The sequence below is a fragment of the Pseudonaja textilis genome, chromosome 8, assembly GCF_049901715.1.
Source record: "Pseudonaja textilis isolate UNSWEBS1 chromosome 8, rPseTex1.2, whole genome shotgun sequence".
Lineage (NCBI taxonomy): Eukaryota > Metazoa > Chordata > Lepidosauria > Squamata > Elapidae > Pseudonaja > Pseudonaja textilis.
The window spans coordinates 28615839-28629077 of record NC_141997.1 but is presented as its reverse complement, the minus strand read 5'-3'; positions in this window follow the sequence as shown (position 1 = coordinate 28629077).

Below are 13239 nucleotides of genomic sequence, written 5' to 3'. Positions count from 1 at the left end.
CATTGAATACCACCACTGTTCTGAATGTGCAAAGTTGCTGGAGTACTCAAATATTTTATTTCTTATAACATTTCAGTTCAACAACAGATTCAGGCTACTGCAATGAATGAGTAATATAAAACTAAAATTCAGTTGCATGCTTTTATATTATTCATATAATAATTCATTATATGAATGAATTCATTATTCAGTTATGAGCTGCCAGGTTAACCCTACATTCTCAATTGACAATTTGAATATTTCAAGGGTGGCAGGTTAACCTGCTGTGATAAAGTAGAGAGAGAGATGGGTGCTTCAGGCAACACATATTGCGGGTGCAAGAAAGTCTGTGACAGGGTATAGGGTTTTGTGTCTATAGTTCTGATAAATGCTATTCCGTTGATAATGCCTAAGGAAGACTCAACTGCCTGCCTTATCAAGTTTTATTTATTTATTAAATTTATATGCAAAGCTTGTCATGCTTTCTGGAAAATAGTAGGAGGTAATGGCTAATTCCCATTAAGTAATAACCAGAACTGAATTTTAATAGTTGTAATAGTTATAGTAGCTGTCAGGAATTGGGATGCATTAAAAAAATGTACACCCTTAAATAAATATTTTGAATAGCAGACCTTGAAATCTTTCAGTCTCATTCTGTGACTCTCTTTCTCATCTAAAGAAAGGTATGAGTAACAATGTTTTTGAGTAACAATAGCATTTTAAATACAATGTTCAAAATCTTATTGGTCCTACAAGTGCTGTATAGAGTGATATTATTTTTTTAGGACATTGTGACAAGACTTACATGCATTATAAACAAACATTATAACAATTCTCTACAGAGAAGGCGCAAGTAAAAAAGTGTTTAGGTAAGTGTTTGATAGATGTCCCAGGTTCTGGTTTTGTTTTTGACAACTAATTCAGCTTTGAAGTTATTTCAGTGCATTGCTTCGTCTTGCTTGGACCCCACATTTACACAAGGTGGCAGCATAGATGTGCATTTCTTGCACAAAAACGAATCTGTATACATAATAGAATAGATTACTTAAGAATGAAAGTTACGACAACCGGAGAATGTTTCTTGATAATATATCTTAAATTATTTGACAAGACTTTTTGATCTTGTGCCTTGATCTCTAGCCAATCCTGGCCAAACAGGACATGCTGTACTATTTTGTGTATGATTTAGAATGAGTTTTGCGGGGTATCTGCTTCATGCTTTGATAGCATGGCCATATTTTGCATTTTTGATACCCTGGGGGTGTCGATATAACCAAAAGCAACCTATTATACTATTGCTGACTAGGACCAGAGGTGGTATTCAGCAGGTTCTGACCAGTTCTGGAGAACAAGTAGTGGAAATTTTGAGTAATTCAGAGAACCAGAAAATACCACCTCTGACTGGCTCCACCCCATCTATTCTCTGCCTCCCAAGTCCCAGATGGTCGGCTGGGTCTTCTTTTGTTGCCCTGCACAGGAGAACGGAACTGGAAAGTAGGTTAGTGGGGTGGGGAGGGAATGGGATTTTGCAGTATCCTTCCCCTGGATGGAGTGGGAATGGAGATTTTACAGTATCCTTCCCCTGCCACATCCACCAAGCCACACCACGCCCACCAAGCCACACCACACCCACTAAACCACGCCCACATAACCGGTAGTAAATTTTTTGGAATCCCACCACTGACTAGGACCCTCCTGATTTTACATGTCTTAACTCGGCTATTGGATAGTAGTAGCCTCAGAAGTAGGATCTTCTCTTTATTAGAACCTTTAGCTCAGGCAAGAGTGATGCCAAATGAGACCGAGGATTGCCCACATCCAATGTGAATGTGCCTCTTCTATTCAGAGGGGTTCAGACCTGTAGTTTTAAATTTTCTTCCCAACGTTTCCATAAATGAACATGCACTTTACACAGTATGACCCAAACTTGACTCTGAGCAGCTGTCAAGGGATTAATACAGCTACTAGCACTGGCTTGAGAACTGTTAGTTCTTAGCTTAAATCTTAGCCACTGTAATCTCCATCCCTTGCTGGGGCTTGTTCATAAAGGCTGATTGCTGTCTCTGGAGCAAGACAGCAATTATTTGAAGGCAGGAACTGAGGAAATGTATTTCTCACATTTACTCACTGCCCTCCCATCACAAATTCTACATGGAATGTGTTTTCCTCCTGCTGATTGAAAGCTTTATTTTTCTTTTACATTGCCTTGAACACATTTGTCTGTTTTTGATGGGATCTTGTATGGAATCATAGCCAGCAGCCTCTTGGCTACTTTGCATATGAAAGCAAATGTATCTTGACCTTTGGTCTTGGATGGGTTGCATCGCCCCAGATGAAACTGGTACCGTAATCTAAGGAGTCCTCTTGGACTCATGACTCCTGCTTGAGGAGCAGGGGGCAGTTATGACTTGGAAGGCCTTACTTCAACTTCAGGTATGCCCCTTCCTGATTTGAGAAGCTGTCCTTTTAATCATTCATGCCCATCTCCTGGAGGGACTACTGCAATGCACTCTATGGGAGGCTATCCAGGAGCTACAACTGGTGCAGAATGTAATGGCATGAATAGTTCTGGGCACCCCTAGGTTTCCTCATGTAACATCTTTGCTATGCAAGCTACACTGGGTGCCAATTTGCTTCCAGATCCAATTCAAGGTATTGCTTATCGCTTTTGAAGCCTGGCCCCACAGATTTGGGTTACTCAAGGAACCACCTCATCCCATCAACCAATCCCACCCAGGCAGGCAGAGAGGGCATACTGTGGATTCTGTTGGTTAAAGAATTACACATTTACATACTAGGGGATTCTTTGCCATTTAGCCAAGAGTTCCAGTAAGTGAAAAATCTCTTTCCTCACCCTTGCCTGTTCTTCCTAGCTTTCTTCCTTTTGTCTCCCATGAAGAACCAAAGGGTGCATAGGCCTGAAGCCGAACTGATCATTTTGCAGTGTACTTTGGTGAGCTGACGTTTTAATCAGCAACTGTGAGAAGAAATCTTCAAAGAGGCACTCAATACATTAAACAAGGGGAGGTCAGTTGGCGATCGCTGTTCATTGGGAAAAGGAACAAATCATGAATTTGAAGTCAGGGCAAGTTTTCAAGCTTGGGAGCATCCTGCTGGGAGATTATTTAAAAAGCTGAACGTCAAGGATCTTGGGATAGGAATGCCATGGAATCACTTTATACAGAATGCAAAAGAAAAGAGTTAATCTCTTATAAAAGAGGTGAACAATCCCTCTTTGACTCCCTTTAGCTGAGGGAAGATCTGTTGAGTGCAACGTAGTGGGTAGAACTATGTTTCCACCATTTGTTTTTTATTCCAAGCTGCAAGAAAAGACAAGAACACTTATCAGAAGAGTGGCCTGATTCCTTTGGAAGGAAGGATTTGAAATTACTCCAAAGGCTATATGGAACTAGTTAAGAAGCTTAAGTTTTCTACTCTTGTCTTGAAAGCCAGGATAATGACCTATCGTAATAGTCTTGCAATCTTAAGTGCAAGTTTGCAGTCTTGTAATCATAAGAGCTAGTTTGATCTAGTGTAAAGGTCTTCAAACTTGGCAAGTTTAAGACTTGTGGACTTCAACTCCCAGAATTCCTGAGCCAACATGACTGGAGGAGGAATTCTGGGAGTTGAAGTCCACAAGTCTTAAAGCTGTCAAGTTTGAAGACCCCTGGTCTAAGTGGTTAAGGCAACAGGCTAGAAGCCACAAGATGTGAGTTCTAGTCCCACCTTAGGCATGAGAGTTGACTGGGTGGTTTTCAGCCAATCACTCACTCACTCTCAGCATAACTCACTTCACATGGTTGTTGTGGTAGGGAAAATAGGAGGCAGGAGTATTGTGTGTGTTCACCACTTTGAATTTGATTTTGTGCACTTCTGTTTGTGATGGCCGTAAGGGCAGTACTGCTGCATCTAGTCATTCTCTCCCATTTAGCACCACCCAGGGACCCACATGTAGCTTAAGGAATGTTACAGACCTGGGTGACTATTGCTGCCCTTGGCTTTGCTTTATTCCACAACTGAATATTGTGCCAACATATGGCTTAACAGTGCCCACACCCAAATGGTCAATATCCAACTCTGCCAGACAATGAGTATCATCTTTGGCACATTGCATCCCAGTCCTGTGCACTGGTTACCAGTACATAGCAATATCATACCACCCCAAGTTCTCATTTGGGTACAGTCAAGGATGCTGAACAACAAGGCTCTCCCTATTCACCAGGACAATGCATGGCCCATCACAAGATTGAAATCCCTAGGCCAGCTTGAAAAACAGCTATTCATTCAACATCTACCAGTTTAACCCCAAGAATGCCTGGAGAGGGGAAAGGTCTTGTGGCCTGATCATTAGTGATCCCTCTACCAAACGACCTGTTTTGACTTGCCTCTCTTTGCTTGATCGAAATTGAAAAGAATTAGGTGTGATACTGGAAGAAGGGCCTCTGCCCTATTTCAGTCAAGATGGAAAGATTCCCCTTGTTGCGGTTGTGGTGCTAATGTGCAAACTATTCAGGGGTGTGCTTCAACATTTTTAGCAAGGGATTCTCTGCCCGGTTGCTGGTGGGCATGGCCATGGTGGGCGTGGCCTAACTGGCCTCCTGCACAATAGCAGGGTGTGTGTGTTTTTGCCCTCCCTGGGCTCCGGAGGCTTTCCTCGAGCCTCAGGGAGGGCGAAAACAGCCTTCCCGGGCTCCGGAGGCTCTCTGGAACCTGGAAATGGCCCATTTCTGGTTTTCTCAAACTTCTGGGAGGCCCATTTTTCACCCTCCCTGAGTCTTCGTGTTTGCCCTGCACTTACCTGCATCCAAAACGGGCCATGTGGGGACTTCTGGGAGGGGCGGGGCGGGGTGGGTGAGGCCAGCCAGGAGGAGATTTGGGGGTTCTCTGAACTGCACAGAACCTTAGCTAGGGGCTCTCCTGAACCCCTGCAAGGCCCCAGCAGCCCACCCCTGAAACTATTAAAAATATTGTGCAAGATTGTTCCCTAGATCTATGAAGCAATTGCAGAGGCGATCGCCCGAATGGCAGAATTGGACATTCAGTTATGAGGCCACTGCTATACCCTCATAGACATTTTACTTATAATTATATAGGCTGTGTATATATGTCTACTTCTCCTCTGTCATGTTCTCTTCATATGCTAAATAAATAACCACCTTGAATTATTTATACAAATAATAAAGATGGGATATAGATCAATTACCATTTTCCTATTGGATAGAGCTGCATCAGTTTACTGGGAAGCAGGTTCGTATGTCCCATATGCATACTTACCTAGTGAGTGTTTGCACTGATGATAGTCAGAGGAATCGTCGAAAAATTATTTCCATTTATTTGGATTGATTCAGGCTATTTGCTCTTCTTAATTCACTCCTAACCGACTTTGCTGACAGAAGAAAAACTCAATCTCTTAAGTAGTTGAACTATGCCCACAATAATTTTTGAAACTCATTGTGTCCATATTGACATGGAGTGGGGGTTATTTTTGGTCATCCTTTCTGGCAATTATAATGATAATTATGCACATTCTGTTGTTTCCACTTGAGGGGCTCTTCCCCATGGCTGCATTCATATTCATGCCTTTTGTTGGCAGAAAAGTATGCCTTCATAAGTGAGCTCCATTCTGCATGAGTGATGAGGCTGGAGAATGGGAGAAAGCAAATGGATCCCAATTCCCAATTAACTATAAACTCTCTGGACAGCGCAGGTGGACTTTCCTGGCTGCTTTTTCCTCCTGCGTAGCATTACCTGACAGCAGGAAAAACAGCCAACAATCCCTGTCACGCCTCTGTGATGGATGTGCTTGGGAGATTATGGGTGGGTGCCCATTTAGCTGGGATTTAGCTGCTTTTCAAGTTTCTGAGTATTGCTGGTGCCGGGCGAAACTAGATAGAATCTTCTGTTACATGTCCTGTTCTGTCCTGCATCTTTTCTTTACTTTACCAATTTGTGCCAGGCTACTTTTGAGCACAATTAAGTGGTTTTCCAGAAGACTGTTAACACTCATGTCCAGAAATAGCCAAAGTGACAACTTATCGATAAACTGGGAGGGTTGTGAGGTGCTTTGGATCCTCTGTTTCTATTTCTCCCCACGTCTTTCTTCTGTGCTGGTGACCTGCCACTCAGACTAAAGAAGGGAAGGAACTCTTGTCATTCCAGTTTCCATGTCCCCTAAACTGGTCATGTTCTCAAGGGAATGGCAGGACAGGCAATGAATGGCTTCAGCTGAAGGTTGGAGTAGAAGACCTCCCAGGTCCCGCCAACTCTTCTATTTTGTATTCTGCATGTTGCATGATATGAATTACATCAGGATAAGGGGAAGAACACTATTTTAAAAACTAGAACAGCAGTTTAGGGTACCTCCATTGGCCAGGGAGATGACATTAGGGATGAAATGGAGGCAAGCTCATGAGGACTTATATCCTCTATAAATGTTTATCAAGGCATGTTTGTGCTCTTGTTAGTGGCATACATTTATTTTTCCTCACAGCCCACAATTTGTATCAATGCCATGCCCTGGAATTTCCACTGTGTTTCCTTTCACTTGTTATTTGGAAAATTTTAATCCCACTCTCTGTCTTCCTGTCTAAGTTCAAACTGTTAGAGTTATATGTAATAAGATGGAGTCATTTTTCTCTTTATAACATGTCTCTTGCCTGTCTCTATATGTGTTAAAAATAAACTTACAAAGTTTTTGAACTTGGATAGATGTTTAAGCTAATTATTCCTCATTTGTTTTTGAACGTGGATGATGGTTGCTAATTATTTCCTATTTTAGAAGCAATTATTCTTCAAGGAGTAAAACAGGGCATAAAGATGCTGTGTGCATGATACATTTCTCCAAAATATAGCTCAGTCTGGCATTTTTTGACACATATGTGAGCTCAACAGCAATAAACGGAGAAAAGGTTTCTTGTGTCTTCATCTTCTATCCATAGATTCTTTTTCAAAAAGCTTGGAAAGAGTGTTGTGTGTGTAATTTCTGGATTAATGTTCAACATTCAGATTATAATGTTGGATGTATGAACGTGGTAATGAATGAATGAGTGAGAGAACGAAGAAAAACGGTAGGTTTTTTATTGCTTTCAATCTCATAGTGTGATTTTTTTTAATCACTTATATTCTGTCTTTCTCTGCTCATGTAGAGTTCACATATGCAATAGAATAGAATAGAACAACAGAGTTGCAAGGGACCTTGGAGGTCTTCTAGTCCAACCCCTGCTTAGACAGGAAACCCTACACCACTTCAGACAAATGATTATCCAACTTATTTTTAAAAACTTCCAGTGTTGGAGCATTCACAATCTGGGTAACAACCTGCTAATGTCACTTTATCATGTTTTGCAGACATCCTTCTATTAAGCATAGTTAGAGATGGTTTGGCTTCCCCACAAGCCAGGATGCTGCATTTTCATATGGAAGCTAGCACACATCCAATGAGAGCCACAGTGTTCTTTTAAGAACAATAGTTTTCTGGGAAGGATACCATCTTGCTCCAGAAATAGGGCTGAAGTTTTTTTTCTTCAGCACCACCAATTCACAGTAACCTAGAATAGTTTTACCAATAACAATAGCACTTAGACTGATGTATCACTCCATAGTGTTTTTACAGCGTTCTCTGAGTGAATGTCTATGGAGATTTTCATAGTTCATGGTTGTCTCTGGACTGTTTTTCCTTGAGGAAGAAGAAGAAATTTTGCTTCTCATCCAAGGAGCTTCATCAGCTTCTTTCAAGAAGATTCTACAACCATTTGCACTCTGATAAGGTGGCCTCAGAGGCTCTCAGAGAAAATGCTAATGACCAGATGACTGCAAAGAAATACAACCCTTCCATCCCCTCACCATCCAGTCACAACTGAGGAAGCTTCTTGGATGAGAAGTGAAACACTTGAGACTTTCAAGAAGAGATTGGACTGCCATTTGTCAGAAATGGTATAAGGTCTCCTGCTTGGCCTAGGGGCTGGACTAGATGACCTACAAAGTCCCTTCCAACTCTGATTATCTGTTATCGTCTTCCTCAAGGAAAAAGAGTCCAGTTCCTTTTAAAAAAGCACTCTTGAGACACTCTTTGGGTGGCATGTTAGCATATTACCCCCAACAATCTGGGCCCTCATTTTACTGACCTCGGAAAGATGAAAGACTGAATCAACTTTGAGCTCCATCAGGATTAAACTTCAGACTGTGGACAGAATTAGCCTGCAATATTGCATTCTAACCACTGTGCCACCAGGGTTACTCCAAGGCATAAGCCTCCAAACTTGGCAACTTTAAGACTTGTGGACTTCAACTCCCAGAATTCCTCAGCCAGCTGGCTGAGGAATTCTGGGAGTTGAAGTCCACAAGTCTTAAAGTTGCCAAGTTTGGGGACTCTTGTTCCAAGGCTTTACTATTAATACAGCACATGGATGTTCTTAACTCAAATGGATGTCAGTAATATCACTCAGTTTCCCATGTCAGACAGCAGGAGATACACTCTGGTACAGCTATATATCTTACACTGTTTAATATCCCAAATCAGAGAAGGGTTTTTAACCTTAGTCTCATGCAATGCTCTTTTTAATCTTAGTCCCATGCAATGCTCTCAACAGGTCTAGCTGGAAGATACAAAAAGATCCCATACTCATTAAGAGTATGTCTTTGCAACTCAGGACAGGTAGGAACTATTGAACATATTCTTTGATATTGCCAGTTTTAAAGCTGAATTTTGAAATGGTCTAATTACGCCATACCTGTGTCAGCCATGAAAGCCACATTTTTAAAAATTTGCCCTATATTTTCTTAGAAGCTTCAAGGCTGCCACAGTTAGTGTCTGGGAATTTGGGAGGGGGAATTCTTAGTGAGTAGTAGATTAGACTCAACAACATTCTTCTCACAAGTCAAGGACATGTCAGCCTGCACCTAGATGGGAGTGGGTGAAGGTTTGGCTTCAGATAGAACGATGTTTGATTGGGCCATGTGATGGACTGATCGGTGCCGGGGATGGATCTTTGATTTTCACTTGGGGAAAGGAAAACTCGGAAGTCTCAGATTTGGGTTTTCCCAGATGTGCCAACATGACTTCTTTAATAAATTCCTACTTGAATGGACTTTGTCTCTGAGTGCTGAATTGAAATGGGGAAGTTTCTTTGGAATGCTGACAACCTGATTAGCAAAACAGGATACAACAATCATATCAATAACCATATAAGCAATTTTTACTTTATATTGTATTGTTTATTTAATTGAATAGTCATAAGACCTTATCAATAACATAACGTAAATATATAACAAGACAAAATACAGATAAGTTAGATATATAAGAATACAGTAACGAAAAGATATGTGGAGAACTAGGGAGTCAGAAATCGGATAATAGATCACCCTTGCAGGATACACCAATTTGTTCAATAGCCTGAGTATACTTTAGTATATTTTGGTTTAACATGATCTTTTAGCTAATTTTTTTTGGTCTGTATGTACTTTTCTTAACTATCCTGACATTGTCAATTTACTTTGGGTTATTTTGGATATTTGAATACTAATTTACTTGTGCTGGTTAATGCCACAATAAAGTTAAGTAGGTTTTAACAGTATAGCTGAGTCTCTTGTTGTCTCTTGTTGTCTTGCAGAAAGAATTCTCACTAGGTCTAACAGCATAAATTCACTTACAGATTGCCCAATATTAAGACTTTCAAAACTTAGATCTACCAAGTAGAAGACCCAGCTAAGGTAAATGAAGTAAAACAATGTCTCATTACTATGGAGGAGATATGAAGATCATTGTAACTGGTCATCTTGATTTGATGAGAATTTAGAATGCAGTGGACTTAAAATTTACTTTTAAAATAATTTTATTACGACCTTTAATTATAATAGTAAATTTAGAGAAAGAAAAGACAATGGAAAGAAAGAAGAAAAAATGATTTTGTGTGTGTGTGTGTGTGTGTGTATTTCATCATAGCAAATATAAACAAATTTAATAACTCTTCACCCGATGAGGTTAAATAAATATCTCTTCATCCCCTCTCCCTTCCCTTATGTATAAACCAATTGATAAAATATCATCTTTCAATCCTGGTGTCAGCAAAAAGACCACAAAGTGTTGCCAGAACTTTTAAAAAGGTTGTATTTTAACCTTGATCAAATAAACCAACTTTATATTGCTTTATTTTACATCTCATAGTCTTAATCTTTAATTGAATTAAATATTCCCATAAGATTTGATTTCTTTTGAATTCTAATCTATTTGCACAGATTTCTCCAAAGCATTAACAAGCTTCTTTTGCACATTCAATATTAAAGCGCTTTCCAGATCATTCTGGTTTATCATTTGTATTTCTCTTTTCACTTTTAAAACTTTAGCCAGTTTTCTTTGTACTTCCAGTAAAGTGTTCTTTTTGAAATCATTCTCTTGGCCTGTCATTTCTAGTTCCATTTTTGACATTTTCTCTGTCTGGTCAAATAAAATTTGTTCTGCATTTATTATTCCATCATTAACATCTTTTAGACATGCTCTACTCTATCCACAGAACTAGATATAATTACTGACAGCATTGATATTGTAGTTACTAATCCCTGCTTCATTCTTGAAATATCTCCTTTAATATTTCCAGTGTTATAATATTTAATGTCATTTTGTGCATTTCAATAATTGATATCAAGAGTTGTCTACAGTTCACCATACCTTTCCCAGAGGTTCAGCAATGGATTTAATATTTTTAACCAACTGAGTTAAAGCAAAAGAAGCAAATTAAATTAAAAGCAAATAATATAATGGGTCTTTTCATAGGAGGATTGAAGAAAAGAGCAGACCCTGTTTCCTGGACATTATTTTATAGTTATCCCTCCTTATGAATTACAGTTAACTCCTGTAAATATTGTATTAGTAACTGGCATTTAGGAAATTGTGGTCTGGGATATCTTCACTGGGATGGACTGACTTTAAGACAGGAAAAGCTAGGATTGGGGTCAGGAGGAAAGGCAAAATATCTTAGGAAACATGATTGAATTTTGATGTCAGCAATGCTGGATCAGGTTATTAAATGTTTTAAAGTAATTTAAAACATTTGTGTGATCCTTTGGTGGCAAATTGTGAAGCAAAATCTGGAAACATCTCCTTGACATTGAAATCACTGCATACTCTATGATGGAAAGTCAAGAGAATGCTATAAAGCCGATCAAACATCAAAGCTGAAGATAGATGGTGTCCTTGTTGTCATTATAGGAGATAATGTTTTGCAGAAATGGTTCATGACAAAACAGTGACAAGGGAAAATGAACTGTCTGGAATATATACTCTCTGTGTAGATTAGTCTTGAGGCATGAGATACTGTTTGAAATAAACGTAAGCAGGAGACTGCAAGGTGTTGACCTTGATATATTCAAAATAACAGAACAATTGGAGACAGCAAAGTCATACTGGTACTCCTTATTCTTACACCCTTCCTCTCCTGTTCTTGTCCCACTTCCAAATACTCAGATTTTATCTCTTAAAAGAGTGCTAGATAGAAATAATCACAAAATAGTGCACTCCCTGTGGTATTTTTTCCCCTTTATTTTTCTGAGCAGTGAAGTAAGACTTGACATTTAGTCGTTGTTCTATATTCAGAGGCCCCACAAAATGTGAGAGTTATAATTCCTTATCTTGTAAGGAAACTGGCATTTAATATATGTGCACAAGAAAGATGATTGACCTATTTCAACATCCTTTGGTGATTTCGTGCATACATTTAATACTTCTTAGAAGAGTTACCAGTGGGGAATGTAGGTTTTTCAAGCTGAAGTTAATAACACAACTACATTGACACAGAGGGCATAGTCAGCCTTGCAATCATCTTGTTAGAACCTCAGTTGGTCCAGGCCTTGAAATTTCATGAAGGTTTTAGCGGGCAAGATGGTAGGAAAGCCATTGCTTTGATTATTCAGATAAAGATGCCAGGATCAACTGCGCATGCAAGAAAACTTACATTTTTCCATTTAGTTTCCTGAAAGTTAGAGTTTTTGAACAAGGCATGCTAAATGGTTCTTGCTCCACGGTTGATTTGATAGTGGTAGTGGAACGGTACCTTGAGAGGAGTAGAACAGGAAGAAGGCAGTACTTTCAAAATTTGGGCCCAAGTAAGAGGACATGTATCATTTCAAATCCTTGCTTACAAGAACCAAAAATGCTGAAAGTTATAGTCTTGACTGAGAATCTGAAATTTGGGCAACATGCCTCTCCCATTTTCCTTCATCCTTAGAATTTAGTAGACCTGCTGTCATATTCAATCACATTTTAAAACTGGTGTATTATATCTATAAATGCATTAGTATTTAACAACAGAAAATCAGATGGAGACACAGAAAATCCTCAGCTTATGTCCATTTTTTGTTCAAACTTGCTTTGGTATTAGTACTTATAACTGGTCTTCATAGTCCTGATTATTGCAGCATCCTTGTGTTCACATGATTACAAGCTTGGCCTGGATCATGATTACAATGTTGCAGTGAGCTGCAATGATTGAGATTTCGGATGTTCCCTGCTGGCTTTCCATAAGCAAAGTTATTGGGAAGCCTTCAGGAAGTCAAAAGTTATGATCAGGTCAGGTCCTCACTTAACAATGGCAATCGGGACTGCTGGAATTGCTATTGTTAAGTGGTACAGTCATATGACATTGCACTATATGACCATGTCATTTACAATGGATCATTAAGCATAACTATCTGCAAAATTGAAATTTCACCATGCATCATTTCTTGATTCAAGTCAGTTTTCTTCAGTGGTATTCCACGCTTTACACTCTGAGCATCTTTTGAATATTGATTTTGCTGCTACATGAGCAGCATATGGAAGCCATAGTCAAGATGACTCCATAATGGGAGGGTGAGGTTGTGCTTAATGGTTCTTTGCAGAAGACTGTGCGGGTAGCAGTTGTACTGAGTCCACTTTTAGATGACCATCTTTTATTAGAAAGAATTGTGATTATGTTGAGAAAAAGAACAGCCACGACTTAAAATGCAACTAAGGAAAAGAGCACCTGTGCCCCTATAGGTGCCTGATTTCCCTTCTTCTAGTCAGTGCTGGACCACTTTGCTGCTCTTCTCATCATGGTTGTGGGAATGGGAAATTTTGATTTAAGGCTCAGGAACCAGTTCTAACTACAACCACTACTTTCTTCTAATGTTCTGTCCTCACTATATGTTACTCTCTGTGCAGCTTACAATGACGCTAAACCTACCTATCTTCCAATAAAAAAGCCCATGTGCATAGATCTAGATCAGGGGTGTCAAACTTGATTTCAT